Consider the following 23,487-nt stretch of genomic DNA (forward strand, 5'->3'; position numbering starts at 1 on the left):
CTACCAGACATACTGAATAAAGACAACAATGAAAAGTACAAGTCTAGTATATATATATGTATAGAGTGAGCTAGAAGAGATTGCAATAGATATTCTAATCAAGTTCTAACCTTCTAGGAACAAAGCAGCCTTTCTTGAAGAATAACAACAAATACCTCTAGAAAATCTTACAGTATCTTTAATTTATAGATGTAGTGTATCAAGGAGAGATAGGAAAGATACATCAGTCTAAGTTGACTCAGATGGGATGCTCAGTGCAGGAAAGCACCCTGGATGCCTACTGCTTAGGAGGTTGCTGAGCTAGACTTGTCACCCCAGATGTACTATCCAACATAGCTCTCATGAGGGCTAATCTTTGTATCATTCCTCCTGTCCTTGAACACCCAAGCCGCATTTCCATTCTAGGTAGGTCTATAATCCCATTCTTCCCATCATTTCTCCAAGAACAATGTTTTGTCCCATGAGAAAGGCAGGTTTCCTGAATCTCTGGAGAATGTCACCACAGAAAAAAATCATGCTTTTACTAATATACTTTGGTGCTTAGATACACAGCATGCCCGGAACAGAAAGTTTTAAACTGACACAGCCTGTTATCTATTTACATGCCAACTTAGTGGAATTGCTAAGGAGATGCATCTGGAGGTGGCCTTCTTTTTGGCAGAGTCCTGAAGCACTGCAAGCAATGGCAAGAAGTATGTAGTCTCCACGTGTGGCTCTCTTCTTATAAAGCTGTTGTGGTTGATTTGTTCTGAGAGGAGGAGCCTGGAGTGCCCAGGGACTGCCACAAACTTGGAGATCCTCACTGAGTGCAGATGGGATGACCTCGCATGGGTTACTGTCTTGAGGTCATCTAAGTTCATCCCACAGATATTTGGGGGTGTGGCTGACTAGGCATTGCTATATTGTTTGCTGTCATGTCATTTTCACTGTGGGAGCTCTCTCTTCCTATGTCATCAACTGTTATCTGTGAGGCACATGCCTGGAGTGACAGGCTCTTATCACTCACAAATTCACTATGGTAATCAGCGCAGGATTCTGAGAGGGGGGTATCTTTCCCATGTTTGAGCACTTAAGAGCTGTGTGCCACGCCAACTCTAGCCAAAGGAAAGACACGTACAGCACTGCTGCCATAACAAAGCAAATTCCTAGCACCTCAGCGGTTGATGGCATTCTGCAGGGGGTTCCCCACATTAGAGGATCAGACTGTGGTGTATCAGATAGTACATATGTCCTGTGCTTAGTGGGGGACTTCCTTGATTTGTTAGGTCAAGGCCGTATGCCCACATGGTGTCTCGGGAACGTCACCTCTCTCGAGTGAGGAAAGATGACTTTGTTCCAAATTCTGCGATGATCAGTCCCTTATGTGAATTTGCCGGGCGAACCAAAAGCAAAAGGAGGAGCTGAGAAGCAGCATTACACTTTTGGGCAATGTGTGCCTAACCTGGGATCACTTAGACCAAGGACAAGGACAAGGAAAGGGGCATAGGAAGGGGTTCTGTGCTCACTCTCACAGAACCAAACAGCACACAAAACACCGAGGGGCCTATTTGCCAAAATCAAGGGCGAACCTCGTTGAGTCCGACATGCTGTCTCTCTCTCAGACACATTGGCATGCCAGGTGTTGAAGTTGATTCCTTCGGTGAGGACGACTGTGGTGGGGGCAAGAGGCATGGAGTCACCACACAGACCCCGGGAGCCAGGTGAAAGCAGGCCTGCGGCAAGCAGCCTGCAGACTCATTTATTTCAGTTGCTACAGCAGCTTATATAACCAAGGCAGCCAATCCGGTCAAGGGGCGGTCTATGCCCTAACCAATCACACCCTGTTGCCAGTCAGTTTCCAAAGCCATCCAATCACAGCCTGTTGCCAGTTAGGCTCTGTTGCCATGTGGTTTCTGAAACCATCCAATCACAGCCTATTGCCAGGCAGGCTCCGTTGTCATGTGGTTTACGAAACCATCCAACACAGCCAGTTGCTAGGCAGGCTCCATTAATAGCAGCCATCTTGGCATGGTCTTCTCATTCTACCACATAAAGCTACCATTATTCAGTCATAGGAGTTCCACCTTGATAATTCTCTACTCCTAAGAACTCCCCAAAGACCCTATTCCAAACACCACAGTTGAATGTAATAAACTTCAACCTTCTTAACACCTTCTAAAAGAGTTTCAAACTGAACAAGCCTTATCCAAATCACAGCTCTTGGCTTATTTTTGTAAATACCACAAACGAATGGCATGCAGTTATTTTTGTCTTAAATGCAATAAACACTTTTCAAAACTTCTGAAAATATTAAATATCATGAAAAAATTTGAAAATAATCTAAAGAACTTCTTTGGACTACTATTAAAATATATGGAAGATACCAGTTCTTCAATCTGCTGTTCTGCAAATTAGCTTGATTAACTTCATGGACTGTGGTGTGAGGTTCAAATCTGGTATTGACATTTAGTAGCTGCATGGCTTAGATCAAATTACTCATACCCTCTGTGCTATAATTTCCTTATTATTAAGATAGCAATAATAGCAAACATATCACAGGGTCAATGTAAGGGTTAATAGGTTAACTTTTGTAAAGTGTTACCAGCAATGCCTGAGACAAAGCTGTTATTTTAATTAGTACTTGTTGATTTTAATACAGATTTAACTTTAAGTGCACAGTGAATTCCTAAGAGATTATTTTCAGCATGGCAAAATTGCACTCAAAAGCAATAAATGATAAAGTCTAAAAATACAAATAGTTCATTCATGCAGAAAAATGTCACAGATGCTTAGCTTTGTACAGGAATAGTTGATTAATTCACACTTTCAAGATCTGCCCCTGAGCCCCATTTTAAAAGGTGCCACTCTACAAATCTGATAAGACGCTATTCTATTCCAACAGTTCACAAGTTAAATGAAAATGAAATTAAGCATACTGGGGCAAAAATGAAATTAGTGATTATATGAATTAAAATGCAAAATAAAGGACTATGAGCCTCAATGGTAAGGTATTTTTCACAATTTGTTAAACTTTTAGTTTTTCATATTCAAGATAAGCAAATTAAGAATTTTAAAATTTGGTACATGAAATATGAAATTCATCACATTTCTAGTGAGAAAACCAATTTTATGTTATTTGGCTACTACATTGATAAAACTTATTAAACCCAGGAATTGGTAATTTTAAAAGGCCTCAGAGAAGATCAAATAGATGCTTTGTACGACCATGTACAGCATGCAATCCTCTTATAGTGAAATAATTTATATTGAATTTATCCAAATTTCTATCAAGTCTCTTCTGTGATTTATGAGCTTTCAATAGTTTACATGAAGCAAATTAGAGAAAGGATGAGCAGATATAAAAAGTCACAATAGTAAAGTGCATGAATGAGAGAATAATCACTAAAAACAGCTGATTATTTTAAAAGCTGCTGGGTAGTGTAGGTATGTGTACGTGTGCATGCATAAGCACACAGTGTCCTAAAGTATTCCAACAATACAGGAGGCTCCTATCAAAGTTCAGAATGAAAGCCTTGGGTTGTATAAAATAAGTTCAAGATGTCTCAAGTACATTTTCTCGTAAAAGAGAGATGACAGCTACTGTTATTTATTACTTAACTAAATGTCATGTGTGTAAGTGTTTTATATGCATGCATTCAGGAAATAATTATAAGGTGACTTCTAAGCAATTATTTAATTTTTGCATGCCATATCCTAAATAGGGTTTGTGACTCCCATTTGCAATGGAGGAAATCATGGGTGAGGTACATACGATTTATGTAAGATCACATAGTGGTAGATAGTAGAACTATAATATGACTTCAGGTCTCTTTATTAGAGAGTTGGATTAGTAAGGATTTAGTAAGGATTTTCAGGGGGTAAGTCTAAATTTCAGAAAAGTACACTTTCTTGAATACTAACTTGAACCAACTCTTAATCATGAGCAGCTCCACATACATGAGATGGTCATGCATTTAGCGAATTTTTGTAAAGAAAAGTCACTCTATTCCTATATTAGAACCATCAACTCTAGTCAATGATCCATTTGTCACCTGCGTAAGTTCCATCTGAAGTAGAAAGCTAGGTAGGGTACATTACTTTGCTCCATCCCCTTTTGACTTTGTCTTTTGTTTATTAGTCTGGTCATAAACAGCCTAGTAGGACAGAAGTCTTCAATCCAGTAATTATCAATGCTATCATAAAAAGCCATTGAAATAAACACAAATGAAAAGGGTCCATGGGGAATATAAATCATAGCAACTCCCTCTACCATTTTTTTTTTAAAGATTTTATTTATTTGAGAGGCAGATTTACTGACAGTGAGAGAGACAGACAGAAAGGTTTTCTATCTACAGGTTCACTCCCCATATGGCCCCAACGGCCAGGTATTGAGCCAATCTGAAGCCAGGAGCCTCTTCTGGGTCTCCCAGGTGGTGCAGAGGCCCAAACATCTGGGCCATGTTCTATTGCTTACCCAGGCCATAGCAGAGAGCTGGATCAGAAGGGGAGCAGCCCAGGAGTAGAACCAGTGCCTTTATAGGATGTCGGCACTGCAGGAGGAGGATTGACCTACTGTGCCACAGCACTGGCACCCCTGCCATTCTTAATCCAAGCATTTTGGACCTCTTTTCATTGAGAGACTTACCAGCTCATAGAATTGACATCCTGCCTCAACTTTAAAGATACGCATTCTGGTTGGAATCTTTTTGTTGCAGTCAAAATCTCATTCTCCTATCATTTACTGTAATAGATTCTTTCAGAATGGATTATTGTAACCAAAATTATGAGTACTGGATTCCAGAAATATGTAATCCCTGTAGCATTTGCTGACAGTCAGTGAAAGGATTTATAAAAGAAGAATTCACTTGTGATATTGTTGGGAAGTCTAAATGTTAAATCCTATACAGGGTCTGTCTGGGGAATGGACAACATATTGTCTCTTTTACCATTTCTAACTTTTGCATATATGGAAATAGAAACACATGGATGTGTGTATATATTCCATATATATATATATATATATATATATATATATATATTCCACTCTTCCAAGAGTGGTGGTTTTAAGATACCGTACTTCCTAAAGCATTATAGAAGAAGCATGTATATCATTGTGCTCTAGGATTCTCAGTAATATGGCTGGAGTAATAACATATTAAATACATTTTAAAATTATGACAGAAAGTTAATAATGTTTATTTCAATGACAAATTTCAGAGGTTTCAGAAAATTTCATAAAATAATTTAACTCTAGCTAATGTGAATGAAGAAAACATACTCACATGTATGCATGGACATGAAAAAAATATTAAATGTTAATCCTCCCCTCAAAAAAACACAATCCAATAAGCAGTTATCTTTTATGGCATATATAGCTGCATGAAAATATGCCAAATCTTTTAATTTAAATTTCCCCTTGTGATTCTGTATTATTTATTTTAAAATTTATTTATTACCAAGGGAGTATCCATTACTATATGTTTTCCAATAGGATTAGTGCCTTGAGGACAGTAACTGAATGTTTTCTTCAGTATCACTAAAGTATAAAAACTTAGCTAACAAATATTGAGATTTAACACAATATACTTAAATTAAAATCTATCTAAGAAATAATTGCAGTGCTATGGTATCCCTGGACAATACTAGTTAGTAATTTCATTCTTCATCATTCAACAGATACTAACAAATATATCATATCCAGGCTCTATTCTAGGTACAAGAATTTTTTTTAAATGTGAATAGGTAGGCTTTGTCCTCAGGATTCATGGGGCACAGAAGGAAGTGATTAAACAATTACAATTTTATAGACAAAGTTCTATGACTGGGAAAATATAGTTCACTACAGGTTCACTCTAGAGGCAAAAATCAATCAGAAATGTTAGCTCCATGAATTTCTAGAGGATGAAACGTCAAAGTTGAAAACTAAATGAGGAATAAAAGTTTGGTGAAGAAAGGACCAAAACTGCCTTTGGGCAAGAGACACACATATAAAAAGGCAAGAAGTTAGTGAGTTTAGATCCCCACAAGTGTCTTATTCAGTATGACAGAAACTGGAGCAACAATTACCAACAAGTTAATAAAGTGTCAGCTTATGCACCATTCACTGTACCAGCCTCTTCCAAAGGCTTGTGAGGTGTCCTAGTCATGGGTTCTAATGTTTGCATGAATACAGAAAAGAGTTAACCTAAATGATCTGAGAGTGCTGCCCTCGGAAACATCTCACTGCAAGGTCAGCCTTGGGAGAGCAGCTGGAAACTTGGATGTGGGAAGCAGATCCACCATCACCAAAAATGAGAAAAATTGACCTTCTGTGCCTAACCTATGGTTCACACAAAAAAGCTTATTGGTAACACTTGCTTTCCTCCAAAGAGTTTGGAATTTTGGAACAGTATAGGCGAGAGTACCTAGGTGATCAGCTCCCAAATAATGAGCTTTGCTGGTGAGCAACATTTCACCTCTGTTATTATCCACTGCTTAAGGAATTAAACACATCCTGTGTGACTCCATTGGAAGAATATTCTTGGAATTTTGTGCCTTGTTTCCTCTAGACTTCACCCAATGAATCTTTCACCTCTGTTGATTTTGTATTGTATCATTTCACTATAATATGTCATAGCCATGAAGCTGTGAATTCAAATAAATAGTGTCCTCCAGCCGGCGCCTTGGCTTAATAGGCTAATGCTACGCCTGCGGTGCCGGCATCCTGGGGTTCTAGTCCCGGTCCGGGTGCCTGATCTGTCCTGGTTGCCCCTCTTCCAGGCCAGCTCTCTGTTATGGCCAGGGAGTGCCGTGGAGGATGGCCCAAGTGCTTGCGCCCTGTACCCCATGGGAGATCAGGATAAGCACCTGGCTCCTGCCTTCGGATCAGCGCAGCACGCTGGCAGCGGCGGCCATTGGAGGGTGAACCATCGGCAAAGGAAGACCTTTCTCTCTTTCTCACTGTCCACTCTGCCTGTTAAAAAAAAAAAAAATACTGTCCTCATAGCATATAATGAAACCTGGACTTCTTAGAAGCACCCAACACAATATGTTTCATGAAATGCTCAAAAGCTTTATTAAAAGAAGGGCTCTAAATTGTCTAACCTTTTAGTTTTACAAAATATGAAACAGCTCCTGCAGAGAGAGGAGGCCAGGAAACAGGGAGGAGTGATGTCAGTGGGGTGTATAATCAGGCGTTAAGTTGGAGATATAAACAGCAGGATAGCTTCTGCAAAGATCAAAACAAATGGTAAAATGTATAAGCATTTTTCCTAAAACTAGATCTACATGAGTTTTGTTATAAGTCAGAAATCAAAGAATTGTTGATATAATATTAAAAATAATAGACTACCTCCCACAGGAAAATAACTTCCAGAGGTGTAAAGTCAGAATAAAATGAGGTCTTTTAGAGTCTTTATAGGTCATGAACAAACTTGAATACATGCCGTTTACTTCATAATGTGTTAGATTCCTGCAACCATGAATTTCAGTAGCATTTGTCTTTTTAATCCACATTATGTCAGTGACCTTGAGAATAAGTTATAAAGGGAGAAACAAGTGGAGGTAAGTACTGCAGGTAAAGTAATGACTTTATTTTACAAAACAGGTGTTCAGATATCTACTATGGAAAAATTATATTCTAACAGATCACTGAGTATGACTCTCAGCTTGGAAGGGAATTCTGATGGTTTCTGTCAAACCTTCAACAAAAATCACTGCAAGAAATACAGCCACAGCTCAGGAAAAAATTTCTTGCAATATTCAGTACATTAATAAATTCTCAAATATTCTAGATATTAAAATATAATTTATTGGAAACTAAAAGACATTTATGAATTACTTTACATCTAAATGAGCATTGACCCCAGACAGCTAAGGTCTGAATCCTCTGGAATTACCTGGGAAAAAAAGGTATTGCTTTCTCTAAGGTTGTGACTCCTTCTTGGGTACCTGCTGCATACAATGATTATTGAAGACAGAGATAGAATATGACTCCTTTGCCACAATATGGGGAACATGAAACATCATCCATACCTGAGACATCCTAGTGGGACTCCTACAAAACTATTGTTTTCAAAAGGACCAGCCAATAATACACCAAAATTATATCTATGCAAAAACTCCAAAATTGGGTCTTTGCAAAAACTGATGAAGAGAGGGGATAGAGGGAGAAGAACTGGAGGGGAGCAGGGGTGTGAAGGAAGTGTGGTTGTCTTTTTGAAACTGTACCCATGGAATTAGTTAAATATGTTCTCTTTATATTAATAATTTGTTTAAAATGACCTAACACAGTAAAGACAAAATGGACCAAATATATTATAGACATAATTACAGACTTTAAGGTAAACCAATTCAATTTGGGTCCAAAGTAGAACAAGAACACTTTGTTCTATGAAAGTAGGGATCAATGAAAAGCTGTAAAAACAGCAAGAGGTGTAACAAAAGAAGTACACTGGTCAAAGAAAGAAAGAAACACAACTTGGTTGAGTGAATAAAGATATTTTGGGAGTGGACATTTGGCTGAACAATTAAGATGCCCACAGTTAAATACCTGGCCCAAACTCCTGACTCCTGCTTTTTGCTAATGCAGATCCTGAGAAGCAAAAATTGGATTCCTGACAATCTCTGTGAAGAAAATATGGATTGACTTCCTGGTTCCTAATTTTGGCCCAGTCCATCCCTGTCTCACCGTGGACATTTGGGATTGAGCCAGTTGATGAGATCTTTCCCCATCTGTCTCTTTGGCTCACTATGTCTCAGAAAAAAAAAAAAAAATCTTTTACAGCAAAAGTTAACTTTGAAATATTTCTTGGAATTCTACAAATTATTGGCATTTGTAGAGTAAGTTTCTACCATTTGTGTAAGAGGAGCATTGGAAACAAAGTGAATGTCTTAGACATCTGGTAGACAGGGCTTAGAGAGAAAAGAAATGTTCTGTATGGATGTGAAAGAAGGCAATGGCCAAATGCAGAGGCTTGTCAATTCTACAGGAAAATGAAATTCTAAGTGGGTAACAGGATTCATTTGTAAGTGTTTGAATGCAGGTGTGATGGATTCAGAGCCCCCATAATATGACTAAAAAATGTTTCTGATTCTAACCCACTCAAAGGCTGCCTCTCAGGACATGAATCCAAGAGATACACGATAAGAGGTCTTAGCATTGCCAATGCTAAGCTGCGGTGAGTCATGGAAAGAATTACCCAATCCACTGTGGCTGACAAAGTTTCTATCAACATATATTCAGAGTCAGAAAGAGAAAACATATCTAAGCTTGAAAAATAAAAAGCAAGAGTTAGAAGAAGGTCAAGGAGCTCAGGGAAGGTTGCAAGCCACTGTATTACATAAAAGATTATATACAGCCTGTGTCTCCTAGTCAGAGGCTTAACACAGCCATCATGGAGCTGATTGGCTAGAAGAATCTGAAAGAAATGAGGTACTGAGATGCTCTGGGCAAAAACAGGTTCATTATTTATAGAAAATGTGATAAAGATCAATAGGACAAAAACTTACAAGTGGCCTAACTGAAGCAAAGTAGTGAGACTGTAGCTGCTACAAGTGAGAAAATAAAAATGAGGGTTAGGCTTTTAGCTGCAAAGCCTTGTGCTGACTGTGTGGCCAAAGATAAAATAGAGAGGCTAAATTTGTTAGGTTAAAATAAAAAGTCAGGGCTCTCTCTCTCATTTCCTAAATCAGGACTCAATGCCACTTTGTACTAGGGAATTCACAACTTTCAGTATTTAAATGTCATAAAAGACAGGCACATTCATTGGTCAAAGCTTAAGCTAGCATGAAAACTGAGGTCACTGTTTATCAGGGACCATCTGGAATTGGGTATGAGTTCCAGAAGGGGAAGGACGCCTCCAAGCCTGGCTGCTGAGCTAGAGCAGCCATCAGTGATGCCCTCAGTTGAGGCAGGTGGCACCTGCTGGCAGCACTCGGTAAAAATAGTAACATCACCTCTATGTATGGCCCTCATTCATTCATCTACACCTGAGCCATATCGCCACGGGAAAGCTGGAACTAAGGAAGCCACAAACCCAATGTGGAACGAGCTACAGGTCACCCGTCTCATTAGACGCTGGGAGATGCTTCTGTGCTCCAACCTGTCTTTTTCCGATGCTTCCATTGACTACACTATTGAAAATTCATACGCAATTATAGAAAGGCAATGTGGTTGTTCTCCTAAATTATTTGAACATAGTGCATTTCACACACTCTTGAGGGGAAGGACTGTGGCAGTTAGACTGTCCAGCTGACTCACACATACGACCCCTCTAATGAAGGCAGCCAGTGTTCCTGTCTCTCACTCAGAATTCCCATGAACTCAGCGACTTTAAGCCAGAAATTCTAATGAAGACATATTTACAGGTGAAAATATTGCTAGGCCACTGCTCTGCGGAATTGAGCAGACTGTGAACAATTTCTTGAGAAAATGTTAAAAGGACCTAATAAAATCTGATAGAACCTGAATGATAAAGCTGAAATGCCATGTATAGTAGAATGTCCACCAACAATGTGGCAGTCAGCTGTGTTTGCAGAATGCTTCCTTAGAATGCTTAAGATGACAAAAACAGAATGCCTTGATTCCTATGTATAACAGAATACAAAAGGAAACAAAATATTAATACCATGGTCTATTTTGAAGGAAGGTAAATAAATTTGGGGGAGTTGCTGTGAGAGCAAAGCCCGATTAACCCAAGAATGAGTCTACCCTCAGCTATGGCTAGGCCAATGAGAGCCTTCACCCATCCCCCACTTCTCAGGAAATGCCTCCTCTTTTCTTTTCCCTGAATTGCCAGGCACCCTGCCCCTCAGAAAAATATAAATATCTTGGTTCTCCTGGCTCCCTTCCTCTGAATAAAACATTGAATTATCCCTGAAAATAATTTCAAAGATTCAGTAGGCAAGGAAATATCTTTTATGAAGTTCAAATAACATTAATAACACAATGTCCCTGCTAGCCATTGTGTCCCCCCAAGACTTCCCATAAAACAAAGCTAGAATGTGCATTTTCCCAGAGCACATTAGGACATGCACAATCACAAATACCATGAAAAGAACAAGAGCCAGGCTTATCAAAGAGTCTTTTATAATCATTAGCGGAGACAAAGTTGTTTAAATTATTTTAGGCCTTTCATTGACATATGAAATGTTGCATGTAATCTCCAACTCACGCTAACTGAAATTCAAGAAATTAGGCTAATATTTATTGGAAGCTGACTTTGTATCTAGCATATTAAACCATCTTTCCTAAGTCAAGTGCTGCCATAACAAACTTCGTTTCTCTTACCTTCATATTCATTCTATGTTGGTATAATTATAAATACTGTTGTGATTCAGTGGTTAGTGTGGGAACTGGGCTGCCTAGGTTCGTATCCTAGATCTTCTGTTAACTAACTACCTAAATTTCCTAAACTCTGATTGTCTCAGTTTTCCCAAATATAGTTGGAGAATAATAACATCTATTCCATAAAGTTATATTATGGCTAACGTGAGTCAAGACACATAAAGATTTAACACAGTTCTAGGCACACAACACTAATATCTTCTCTTTGTATGCCCATTTACTCCGCTGCTCTTTCTTGTTACCTACAGCACAACGAAACAGATGCCCAATAAACATTTGCTAAATGGATGGATTTACTTTAATCCACATGCTAGCTCCTCGAGGTAGATATCATTATTCTTGGTTTGGAGGAACTCGTCTCCTCAAAAAAGAAGCTAGTCTCCAGCAGATGAAGATTTACAACCAGGAGGAGTAGACAATCTTACTGATGCTTTCTCACTGTACCACACCAAGGAATTGAACATAGTATAAGGCCTTCGTATTCAAAAACAACGGCATGAAAGATTTACTGGAGGAAATGTTCAACAAATACAGCTCAGCACAAAGGGTTTTTATGTTCTATTTCATTTGCGAGATTCTTATTGTAATTCAGTAATTAGGTATCTCATCCTCAGACTTGTATTTCCAGGGTTTGTTCATAATGAGTACATCCAAGTAAAGTGCAATGAGAACCAGGGTTTTTCACAAAGAAATGTGGTCCAAAAAAAAAGGGAAGACTGTGGAATGAAAAGGAAAGGCAGGAACAAAAGGAGAAACAAATATAGACAGACTTGGAAGAATGGGCTCCACAAAATGATGAGTTATCATGCTACCATACTAATGCGCATCTTAGAAAAGGTCGAGATGTGGTTCAAAAAATAAACTTATCCATGCTAGGTCTGTTCTAGGAAGAATGCCCAGCTGTAAAATTAATGTCTCACCTAATTTGTAAGCCCACCCAGGACCCCAGAGAGAAGAGCTTGGATGAGGCTAAATGGAGCTGAGTAGCTGACAAGGAAACAGATTAAAAATATAAGGAGACATGTGATGCTCATGAAAAATGCCCATTACAGGATGCCTCTGTTATATCTCACACATTGGTCAGAGGAAAAATACTCTTTTGGTCTAAGAAAGTGGCTTAGATTGACAAATAACAGCATATTGCATTTAAGATGGTATCAAGCTGGGAAGCTGAATATTTACTGTTTTTAACACTCATGCAAAAAAATGCAGCGCAGTTGATATGTACTTTCAAGTTGCATCAATGCATTTTGAGATCGCTTCCTTACAATATGCTCTGCACTAAAAGGATTATATGCTTTCCTGCTTATTAAAGTGGTTACAGAAGCTAAAGGAAGTCTATTCTAAATAACAAGCTTTTTACATATAAACACATACGGCTAAATCATATGTTATAATTTTATTTTTACAATTAAGCCTTGCTGTTTCTAGTTCTCAAATTTATAATGGTCTCAGGACCTGTTTATTGCTGAGAGGTCATTACCATACTATTTATAAAGACTTCATTCTAATTCTAACGTGTATATGCATCTATGAGCTATGAATCAAGATCCATAACTCTTTTCTAATAACTCTATAGTGGCTGCTGGAAGTGCACTCTAGGTAAGTACACTTTACTGCTCTGCCAAGGCAATTAATTATCTAAAGCAGTGCATTTCCCTGCCAGTGCAATGAGAAGCAACATTCACTAAAAAAAAGGGAGGCACAGCAGTGGTAGATGAAAACAAAGGGCACCACACTTGAGAATATGCTTCAAGAATCAGATAACAATTATCTGAAAATTTTATATCTATAAGTAGATAGATGATCATAGATAGCTATAAAATGGGAAAAATCTAAGGTGATACACTCATGCATAGTTTTCACTGGGGCAAGTACTTCATGTTCCTGGGCAGTGAAACATGGAAAAGTCAGTCAAAATGTTGAGCCCACAGAGGTGCTAATTGTACAAAGCTAAGCCATCTGTAGCTTGAGCTCTTATCTTCCCCATGTCCTATGCTTTATTCCTCTAATGTTCATGAACACTTGAAGAATGCAGATCCATATATACTGCTATGTGTATATGTTACATTTACCCAGACATGCACATTTGCTCTATTAATGGAAACTGAGAGCTGCTTAATTATGTATTTGTATATGAGAATTTGAATGTACATTAACTAAGTAAATAATTATGCAAGTGTGTATAATGTGACACCAGAGTAGAGCAGAAAAGCAACAATACACAGTGGAACAAACAGGCATCTTCATCCATTGTTGTCAGTACAACAATATATCTGAGTTCAGGAAAGTAATACACAGCAAAAATTGACACCTTAGAGCTGGGGAGGCTGTAGTCCAAGATCGTGGCACCTGCCTGATGAGGGCCTTTTTGCTGTGTCTTCTCATGGCATAAGGTAAAAGAACAAAGAGGGGAAAACACCATGTCCTTGTTCAGCAGAATGGAAGAAGCAAATAGTTCCCACCCAGCTCTTATATACGGGCACTAATTTCAATCATGAGAGTTCCACTTTCATGAGTTAATCATCTCTGAAAGGCTCCACCTCTTAACACTATCACATGGGCAATTAATTTTCAACATCTGAATTTTAGGGGACACTTTCAGAGGTAGCATTGGCTTAGCATTTAATATGTCTGAGTAAGCAGCAGCTGATGTAGATGTATACTACGTGTGGAAAGGCAGCTAGCGGCTCATATCCTCAGTGAAGTCACTGGAGTTTCTCAGTTTGTTGTGAGGAAGGAGTGTGTGTCTGTGTGTGTGTGCGTATGTGTGACTGATGAGAATGAAGAGATAAAGAAGAAATGCAGCAGCAGGTGGTAAAAGAGATTAGAAAGTAAAAAATATTGTGAGATCTTTTGCAGAAATGGCAAAAGGCTATATTCTGAAATTATGAATAAAAGCATTTTGGGGGTGACAGAATAAAAATGTAAAAATCAGTCTATGGGATTTTCATGGTTCAATTTTTGGTTCATTGAAAAAAAAATTAGGACCAGCTCACTATTAAGGAAGGGAAATACGGATATAACTACATTCTAAAACTTTGAGACGGACTGCGAATTGCTCAAAAGCAGGCAGGTAATCTAGTATGTCCAGCTAAGTCACAGATATAATACTCATGAGTATCAGCAACAGAGAGATAGAGAATACAACAAACCAGTAAGCCAGATAAGAGAGCATTTCCTTTTCATAGACTCTCAATACTGGAAACTACTTTAACATCTTACCGATTTCTAGTTTAAAACAATAATGCTAACTGCACACATTTATTCAGTCTTTATTACATAAGTGGCAGTCTTTTCTTTGTAATTTTCCAGATATATTTTAAAGCTTTTTTACTCATAAAATGAAAATCAAAACAATAGCTATACAGACCTGCAACAAGAACAAAAATATATTTAATGAGTAATTTGGGATCCAATGAACAAAAAATATAAATTTAAGGTATTATTATTAATTTACATTTTAATCCATTATGATTAATTCCACTTATTAATACTTACTGGAAAATCTAATTTTACTTTGTTAAAGTCAGAACAATCCTTTTTTTATTCATTTATTTAAACTTTTATTTAGTAAATATAATTTTCCAGAGTACAGTTTATGGATTACAATGGCTTTTTCCCCCCATAACTTCCCTCCCACTCCCACCCCTCCCATCTCCCGCTCCCTCTCCCATTCCATTCACATCAAGATTCATTTTCAATTATCTTTATATACAGAAGATCAACTTAGTATATATTAAGTAAAGATTTCATCAGTTTGCACCCCCATAGAAACACAAAGTGAAATATACTGTTTGAGTACTCGTTATAGCATTAATTCACATAGGACAACACATTAAAGACAGAGATCCCACATAAGGAGTAAGTACACAGTGACTCCTGTTGTTGACTTAACAATTTGACACTCTGTTTATGGCGTCGGAAATCTCCCTAGGCTCTTGTCATGAGTTTCCAAGGCTATGGAAGCCTTTTCAGTGTGCTGACTTCAATCTTATTTAGACAAGGTCATAGTCAAAGTGGAAGTTCTCTCCTCCCTTCAGAGAAAGGTACCTCCTTCTTTGATGACCCGTTGTTTCTACTAGGATCTCACTTGCAGAGACCTTTCATTTAAGTCCTTTTTTTTTTTTTTTTTTTTTTCCAGAGTGACTTGGCTTTCCATGCCTAAAATATTCTCATGGGCTCTTCAGCCAGATCCGAGTGCCTTAAGGGCTGATTCTGAGGCCAGAGTGCTGTTTAGGACATCTGCCATTCTATGAGTCTGCTGTGTATCTGCTTCCATGTTGGATCGTTCTCTCCCTTTTTGATTCTATCAGTTTTTATTAGCAGACACTAGTCTTGTTTGTGTGATCCCTTTGACTCTTAGACCTATCAGTGTGATCAATTGTGAACTGAAATTGATCACTTGGACTAGTGAGATGGCATTGGTACATGCAATCTTGATGGGATTGTATTGGAATCCCCTGGCACATTTCTTTTTTTCTTTAACTTTTATTTAATGAATATAAATTTCCAAAGTACGGCTTATGGATTACAATGGCTTCCCCCCCATAACGTCCCTCCCACCCGCACCCTCCCCTTTCCCACTCCCTCTCCCCTTCCATTCACATGAGGCTTCATTTTCGATTCTCTTTATATACAGAAGATCAGTTTAGCATACATTAAGTGAGGATTTCAACAGTTTGCTCCCACACAGAAACATAAAGTGAAAAATAGATGATTTTTTAAATGATGATGAAATCAGATCAGACCAATTGTCATGTTTAATCCATCCCAGTGAGAGTCAAGTTGGGAATTGATAATTTCTTCTTTTTTTTTTTTTTTTACAGAAGATCAGTTTAGTATACATTAAGTAAAGATTTCAACAGTTTGCACCCCCATAGAAACACAAAGTGAAATATACTGTTTGAGTACTCGTTATAGCATTAAGTCTCAATGTACAGCACATTAAGGACAGAGATCCTACATGAGGAATAAGTGCACAGTGACTTCTGTTGTTGACTTTACAAATTGACACTCCTGTTTATGGCATCAGTAATCCCCTATGCTCCAGTCATGAGTTTCCAAGGCTATGGAAGCCCCTTGAGTTCTCCGACTCTTATCTTGTTTAGACAAGGTCGTAGTCAAAGTGGAGGTTCTCTCCTCCCTTCAGAGAAAGGTACCTCCTTCTTTGAAGACCTGTTCTTTCCACTGGGATCTCACTCACAGGGATCTCACTCACAGAGATCTTTCATTTAGGTTTTGTGTGGTGTTTTTTTGGTTTTTTTTTTTTTTTTTTTTTGCCAGAGTGTCTTGGCTTTCCATGCCTGAAATACTCTCACGGGCTTTTCAGCCAGATCGGAATGCCTTTAGGGCTGATTCTGAGGCCAGAGTGCTGTTTAGGACATCCGCCACTCTATGAGTCTGCTGAGTATCTCACTTCCCATGTTGGATCACTCTCCCCTTTATTCTATCGGTTAGTATTAGCAGGTACTAGACTTGTTTATGTGCTCCCTTTGACTCTTAGTCCTTTCATTATGATCAATTGTGAACTGAAATTGATCACTTGGACTGGTGAGATGGCATTGGTACATGCCACCTTGATGGGATTAAATTGGAGTCCCCTGGTATGTTTCGAACTCTACCATTTGGGGCAAGTCAGCTTGAGCATGTCCCAAATTGTACATCTCTTCCCTCTCTTATTCCCACTCTTATGTTTAACAGGGATCACATTTCAGTTAAATTTCAACACTTAAGAATAACTGTGTATTAATTACAGAATTAAACCAGTCATATTAAGTAGAACAGACAAAAAAAAACTAGCCCTGGCACATTTCTAACTCCACCATTTGGGGCAAGTCCGATTGAGCATGTCCCAAATTGTACATCTCCTCCCTCTCTTATTCCCACTCTTATATTTAACAGGGATCACTTTTCAGTTAAATTTTAGCACCTAAGAATAAATGTGTGTTGATTACAGAGTTCAACCAATAGTATTAAGTAGAACAAAAAAAAATACTAAAAGGGATAAAGTATTAAATTGTACATCATGCTGAGTGAATTAAGCCAGTCCCAAAGGGACAAATATCATATGTTCTCCCTGATCGGCGACAACTAACCAACCACAAAAAAGGAAACCTTGTTGAAGTGAAAGGGATGCTATGAGAAACAGTTACTTGATCAGCCCTTGTCCTGACTATTGATGTACAATTTAATGAGTGGCACTCTTATAAGCACTCAAACATACTAACTTACGGAATTTCATTTTTGTAAAATTTGTGTTGGGACCAGTATTCTGTTGCACTAGGTTAACCAGGCATCTGCAGTGCCAGCACTCCATATGGGCACGGATTAAAGTTTCGGCTGCTCCACTTCTGATCCAGCTCCTTGTTAATGTTTCTTGGAAATCAGCAAAGAATGGCCTAAGTATTTGGGCCCCTGGAACCCACATGGGAGACCTGAATGGAGTTCCAGGCTCCTGGCTTTGGCCTGGCCCAGCTCTGGCTTTTGTGGCCATTTGGGAAGTAAACCAACAGATTGAAGATATCTGTGTAACTCTGCCTTTCAATAAAACAAATCTTTTTAAAAAATTGTATACAATAGGTATCACTGTAATGCTATTTTATTAGTAAGGAAAATGAAGCACAGGGAGGTTATGTGACACAGGTGCTAGGATGTATTTTTATTGCCAGGAATGAGAGTTCAAAAAAGTTTACAATACTGCTCTATTCCATTCAAAAAATACATTTAGTTATATATTAGTTTATCTTACTTTCTTGAGCAATTGCATATCAAAAATCCTGAAGTAGGACTGAATACAATGAGAAAAAAATATAAGCTTGCATATATGGCTCTTAATAATCTCAGTAATTAGCTGCAAGCACCAATGTTTAATGTTTGCATTCAGGGCCAGCCCTGTTGCAGAGTAGGTAAGGCCACTTCCTGTGGTGCAGGTGCAGATTCAAGTCCTGGCTGCTCCACTTGCAACACAGCTCTGCTACTGTGCCTGGGAAGGCAGTGGAAGAAGGGCTTGAGCTCCTGTACCCACGTGAGGGAACTGGAAGAAGCTCCTTGCTCCTGGCTTCGGACCATTGCAGTCCAGCCCCCGCCATTGCAGCCATTTGCAAAGTGAAAGAATAGAGGAAGATCTCTCTGTTTCTCCCATTTTCTCTGTGACTCTGCCTTTCAAATAAATAAATCTCAAAAAGAAGTTACCATTCATAGAATAGCTAAGACTTTTTGACTCTGGACTGCTCCCTCACATATAACAATTCTATTCCCTACAACAATTTAATTAGGTAAGTAATTCTCAAAAATATAACTGGTAGAAAAAATAGTTCTCATTAGTGAATAAATAAATGATATTTAAACAGCATGGAGCCATTAATGGCATATTAGCATCGCAAAAATAAAATGTACTTGGTTTAATATACCAATATACTAGTACTCTTATTACTACTTATTAAACTGATAAGAACAGATACTACACTTGATCTTAGCCAAAAGGCTGAGAAATTATTCTTATTACTACTTTATTAATAGTGTGCTCATAGGTAAGTTACTTCTTGTCTCCTGGGTTTAAGTTCTTTTAGTTAATTTCTTCAATTCATTTTTTAAAATTTATTTGAATGAGCACTATATAAGAGCCTACACTACTGATGACCAAAATCTTTTTGGACTTTGGAATATAATTATGAATCCACAGCCATAAAAGTGGTCATTAATGCCGGCGCCGCGGCTCACTAGGCTAATCCTCCACCTAGCGGCGCCAGCACACCGGGTTCTAGTCCCGGTCGGGGCACCGGATTCTGTCCCGGTTGCCCCTCTTCCAGGCCAGCTCTCTGGTGTGGCCAGGGAGTGCAGTAGAGGATGGCCCAAGTGCTTGGGCCCCGCACCCCATGGGAGACCAGGATAAGTATCTGGCTCCTGCCATTGGATCAGTGCGATGCGCCGGCCGCAGCGTGCTGGCCGCGGTGGCCATTGGAGGGTGAACCAACGGCAAAGGAAGACCTTTCTCTCTGTCTCTCTCTCTCTCTCACTGCCCACTTTGCCTGTGAAAAAAAATTAAAAAAAAAATTTAAAAAATTAAAAAGTGGTCATTAATAATATTCTGTTCCTGAAATTCTATACCAAGGAAATATATAACATTTTGGAGAAATATACAAATGCAAAAATATACAAGACACAAAAGTACTGTCACAATATTTGTAACACTAATAAAATGTCCTATACTAGCAGATTACATATCAATGGTAATTTCCACATTAGAATGATACACTAAAACTAATAATTAATGATCTTGACCATGAACTTTAAGTCTTGACCCTAAATGTGGAAAACAGTTAGGCCTAATATTAAATGGAAAAAAAAAAAAAAAGATTAGCAAGTGCTTTATGTGTGTGCTTATCTTTTTCTAATTTTTTAAAAAATTTATTTGAAAGAGTTACAGACAAAGAGGCAGGCGCACACACACACACACACACACACAAATCTTCCATAGGCTGGTCTACTCCCCAAATGGTAGCAACAGCCATGTCGGGGCCAGGCAAAATCCAGGAGTCTGGAAATCCATCCAGGTCTCCCACAAGGGTGTGGGGACCTAATCACTTTGGACCATCTTCTTCTGCCTTCCTGGGTGTACTAAAAGGGAGCTGGATCAGTGGTGGAGCAGCTGGGACTGGAACCTGTGCCTACTGGGAATGGGCAGGAGGCAGCCCAACTCACTGTGCCACACTACCATCTCCATGTGCTTATTTTTTGATAGATATTTACATAATATGGTAATAGACAAGGCTAGTTTGGCTAACAGATTAGACAGAACAGTCTTAAAATTAGGATTGTAGTTTTTTCATTGGTAGAAATGTGTTTATTACCATTGCCAAGGGTGTCTCAGTTTATACATTATATTTGCATTGAAACAAACATGGTGATATCCATTTTCTGTTAGTTTTCCCCCAACTTCTTTTCCCTATTCTTACTTTACTACAAGAAAGATGCAAAATCAATAAGGATATTTTAAATGGTAGAGGTTAACTACAGACATCATTTCTGTATTATTTTTAAAATATCCAGAAATTAAATTTTTGTTGAATATTTGTGGACTCACTTCTAAGATTTTTATAATGAGGGGGTCTTTAAAACTTTTGTGAAAATTTTATCAAATTTTTGAATTTATGAAAATTTTTATGTAAAAAATCATGCAGTGATTGCAAAGTTTTTGCACCCAAATAAATTTATCTTTAAATTTTTCCCAAACTTTATGAGAACCCCTTACAGATATCTTCTTTGGCAATATTAGCTCTTTCTACATAAGGTTGCTAAGTACTGAGTAATATAAATCATTTGTAGGTAGTCCTTGGGCATAATATACCTTGTTATATTTAAATTACTCCTTTAAAAAACACAGGAAGGAATATTTGAACAATTCTCCATTTACTCTCTTTGAATATGAAACCTGTCTCCCTTTGCAAAAAGACATTAATAGTGTGAAAACTTTCCCATCATGTAAATTACAGCACAGTTAATGAAATCCCCACTATAGATTCACATACATGATTTCTGACAAAGAGAGAAAAAAGACTTTTTGACAAAGTTTTGAAATGAGGCCTTATTTCCACCTTACCCATAAAAGCTGTGGAGGTTAATGAGAAAGATTATGTAATAACATTCTAAATTGTTTAGGATCCAAACATTATAAGCACCCATAAAAAAGTCATTACTACAAGAATGATTTTCCCTCTCTCTCATATATGAAACAGTAGTGTTGGATTCTTACTAAGCTTCAAGATATGTTACGCAGACTTACTTTTCCAATATCTAAACTGTGCAACAATTTGTGAGCAATCTTAGCCAATCACAGAAATAAATATTTAAAGCAATTTCCTAAATCCTGTATTATTTACTGTCTAAGATTGGAGCTCTTTGATCAATTCACATGAATGCTTATTTCCAACCTGTTATAAATGTTGAATGCTTTACCCTAAACTATAAGTACTTACAATAAAAAGCCACATTTTCATTAATCTTTATGGCAATGCCATTTTCTATCATTTTTTCAGTATTGTAATATTTTCCATTGCAGCATGTCATCTTATTTTTAGTGGAAGAATATTTCCATGTCAAAGCATTTGACTACATCCAGATAGAACTCTGTGCTATAGGCTTTCTAATCCCTCTATTGTTAACTTTCATATTTTTCAGTGCTCTACAATGAAACGTTTTGTTATTAAACATTGAAAATGAAACTATTTTTATGTTCTACCTATATATTCTGCAAATATTTACTTGATCAGTATTTAAGCATGGAAATGAAGATAAGTTATATATCCATGAGATCGGTACTTACAAATTCTCTACTGTCCAGCTACCGGAATAATTGCAAATATGTTTAAGACAAATGTACTTCTTCTACTCATGTATATAGTGCCTCTGGCTCTTTCTTTGAAACCATATTTGGTTGAACTTCTAAATATGTACAGAAAGGAATATAGGTTTTGTCATGCCTCTGCTTGAATGGGACAGGACTTCACTGCGCCAACCTACATTGTTCTCCGTTTTCCCCATCTTTCCTATGTAACCCCAACCCTTGCAGGGTGGTGGAGGGAGCAGATAGGCAAAACTTTTTCATCCCTTTCTCATTCTCCTCAGTCAATTGCTAGCAATTGTACAGAGGCTCAATGATTGAGGCTGGCTTCCATTTGCTCTAAGAGCATAAATCAGTCAGTAGCCTTAGAAATGCAAATAACATGAACCTGTGACTTGCTCAGGAGCTGAGAGTGGCAGAGTCAACAGTAGTCCCTAAAAGCAAAATTAATTCCAAGTTCATGGAAAATCAAATAAAAGATAAGTTTATGGGTGTAAGAGTTTGGCATTGCATTTAAGAAGCTGCTTGAGACACCCACATCCCGTATCAGAGTGCCTGGATTTAAGTACTGCCTCCATGTTCAAACCAGCTTACAGCTAATGATCACCCTTGGAAGCAGCAGGTGGTGTCTCAAGTGGTTGTATCTGCCATCCATATAGAACACCCAGATTGAGTTCCGGGCACTAGGCTTTGGTCTGGCACAGCTTCTGTCATTGAAGGCATTTGGGGCATGAACCAGTGGATGGAAGATCTCTCTGCTTCTGTCTCTGTTTATCTCTTTCAAATGAAAGGAAAAATAATTTATAAAAAAACATAAGCCTAATCCTCCACCTGCGGTGCCAGCATCCCATATGGGTGCCGGGTTCTAGTCCCAGTTGTTCCTCTTACAGTCCAGCTCTCTGCTGTGGCCCAGGAGGGCAGTGGAGGATGGCCCAAGTGTTTGGGCCCTGCACCCGCACGGGAGACCAGGAGGAAGCACCTGGCTCCTGGCTTCGGATTGGCGTACTGCCAGCCGTAGCGGCCATTTGGGGAATGAACCAACGAAGGGAAGACCTTTCTCTCTCTCACTGTCTATAACTCTGTCAAAAAATAAAGAAAAAAAAAAAAGGTAACAAGACACAAGTAGAAGTCAGATTGTATAGGGTTGTACAGAATGAATTCGAATATACATTTACAGAATATTCTATCCTACACCTGCAGAATACACAATCTCTTAACTAGAACATGGAACATTCTGTAAGATTCGCAATATACTAGACCACAAAGCAAGTCTCAAAAAATGTTTAAAAATTGAAGCCATCTCTCTATTGATCTCATGTAATAAATTTTGAAATGTATCTCTTTTGATCACATGGAATAAAGCAGGAAATCAACAAAAGAAACTAGAAATTATAGAAATATATGGAAACTGAACACCATGATTCTGAGCAAACAATGGGTTACTGAAGAAATCAAAAGGACAATCAAAAATTGCTTGAAACTAATGAAAGATAAAGCACCATATATCAAAACCTATGGTATATAGCAAGAGTAGTATTAATAGGAAAGCTTATAGCAATATGGCTTACATAAATGAATTATTAAATATACAGCCTAACAATGCACCTCAAAGAAGTAGAAAAACAACAAACCAAGCCAAAATTACAAGGGACAGAAATCATGAAAATCAGAGAATGAACAAGGAAAAATAGAACAGTAAAGAAGAATGAGGCTGGCACTGCGGCTCAGTAGGCTAATCCTCCGCCTTGGGGCGCCGGCACACCGGGTTCTAGTCCCAGTTGGGGTGCCGGATTCTGTCCTGGTTGCCCCTCTTCCAGGCCAGATCCCTGATGTGGCCAGG

General features: G+C 38.2%; 1 protein-coding gene and 1 pseudogene across 6 annotated transcripts in view; both read right to left on the reverse strand.

Moving 5' to 3' along the window:
• Window positions 1-23,487, reverse strand: part of NKAIN2 (sodium/potassium transporting ATPase interacting 2) — a 1,172,348-nt gene that overhangs the window by 825,069 nt on the left and 323,792 nt on the right. The window lies entirely within an intron of this gene.
• On the reverse strand, window positions 18,695-18,803 carry LOC127493387 (U2 spliceosomal RNA; annotated as a pseudogene).

This window comes from Oryctolagus cuniculus, chromosome 5, assembly GCF_964237555.1.
Source record: "Oryctolagus cuniculus chromosome 5, mOryCun1.1, whole genome shotgun sequence".
Lineage (NCBI taxonomy): Eukaryota > Metazoa > Chordata > Mammalia > Lagomorpha > Leporidae > Oryctolagus > Oryctolagus cuniculus.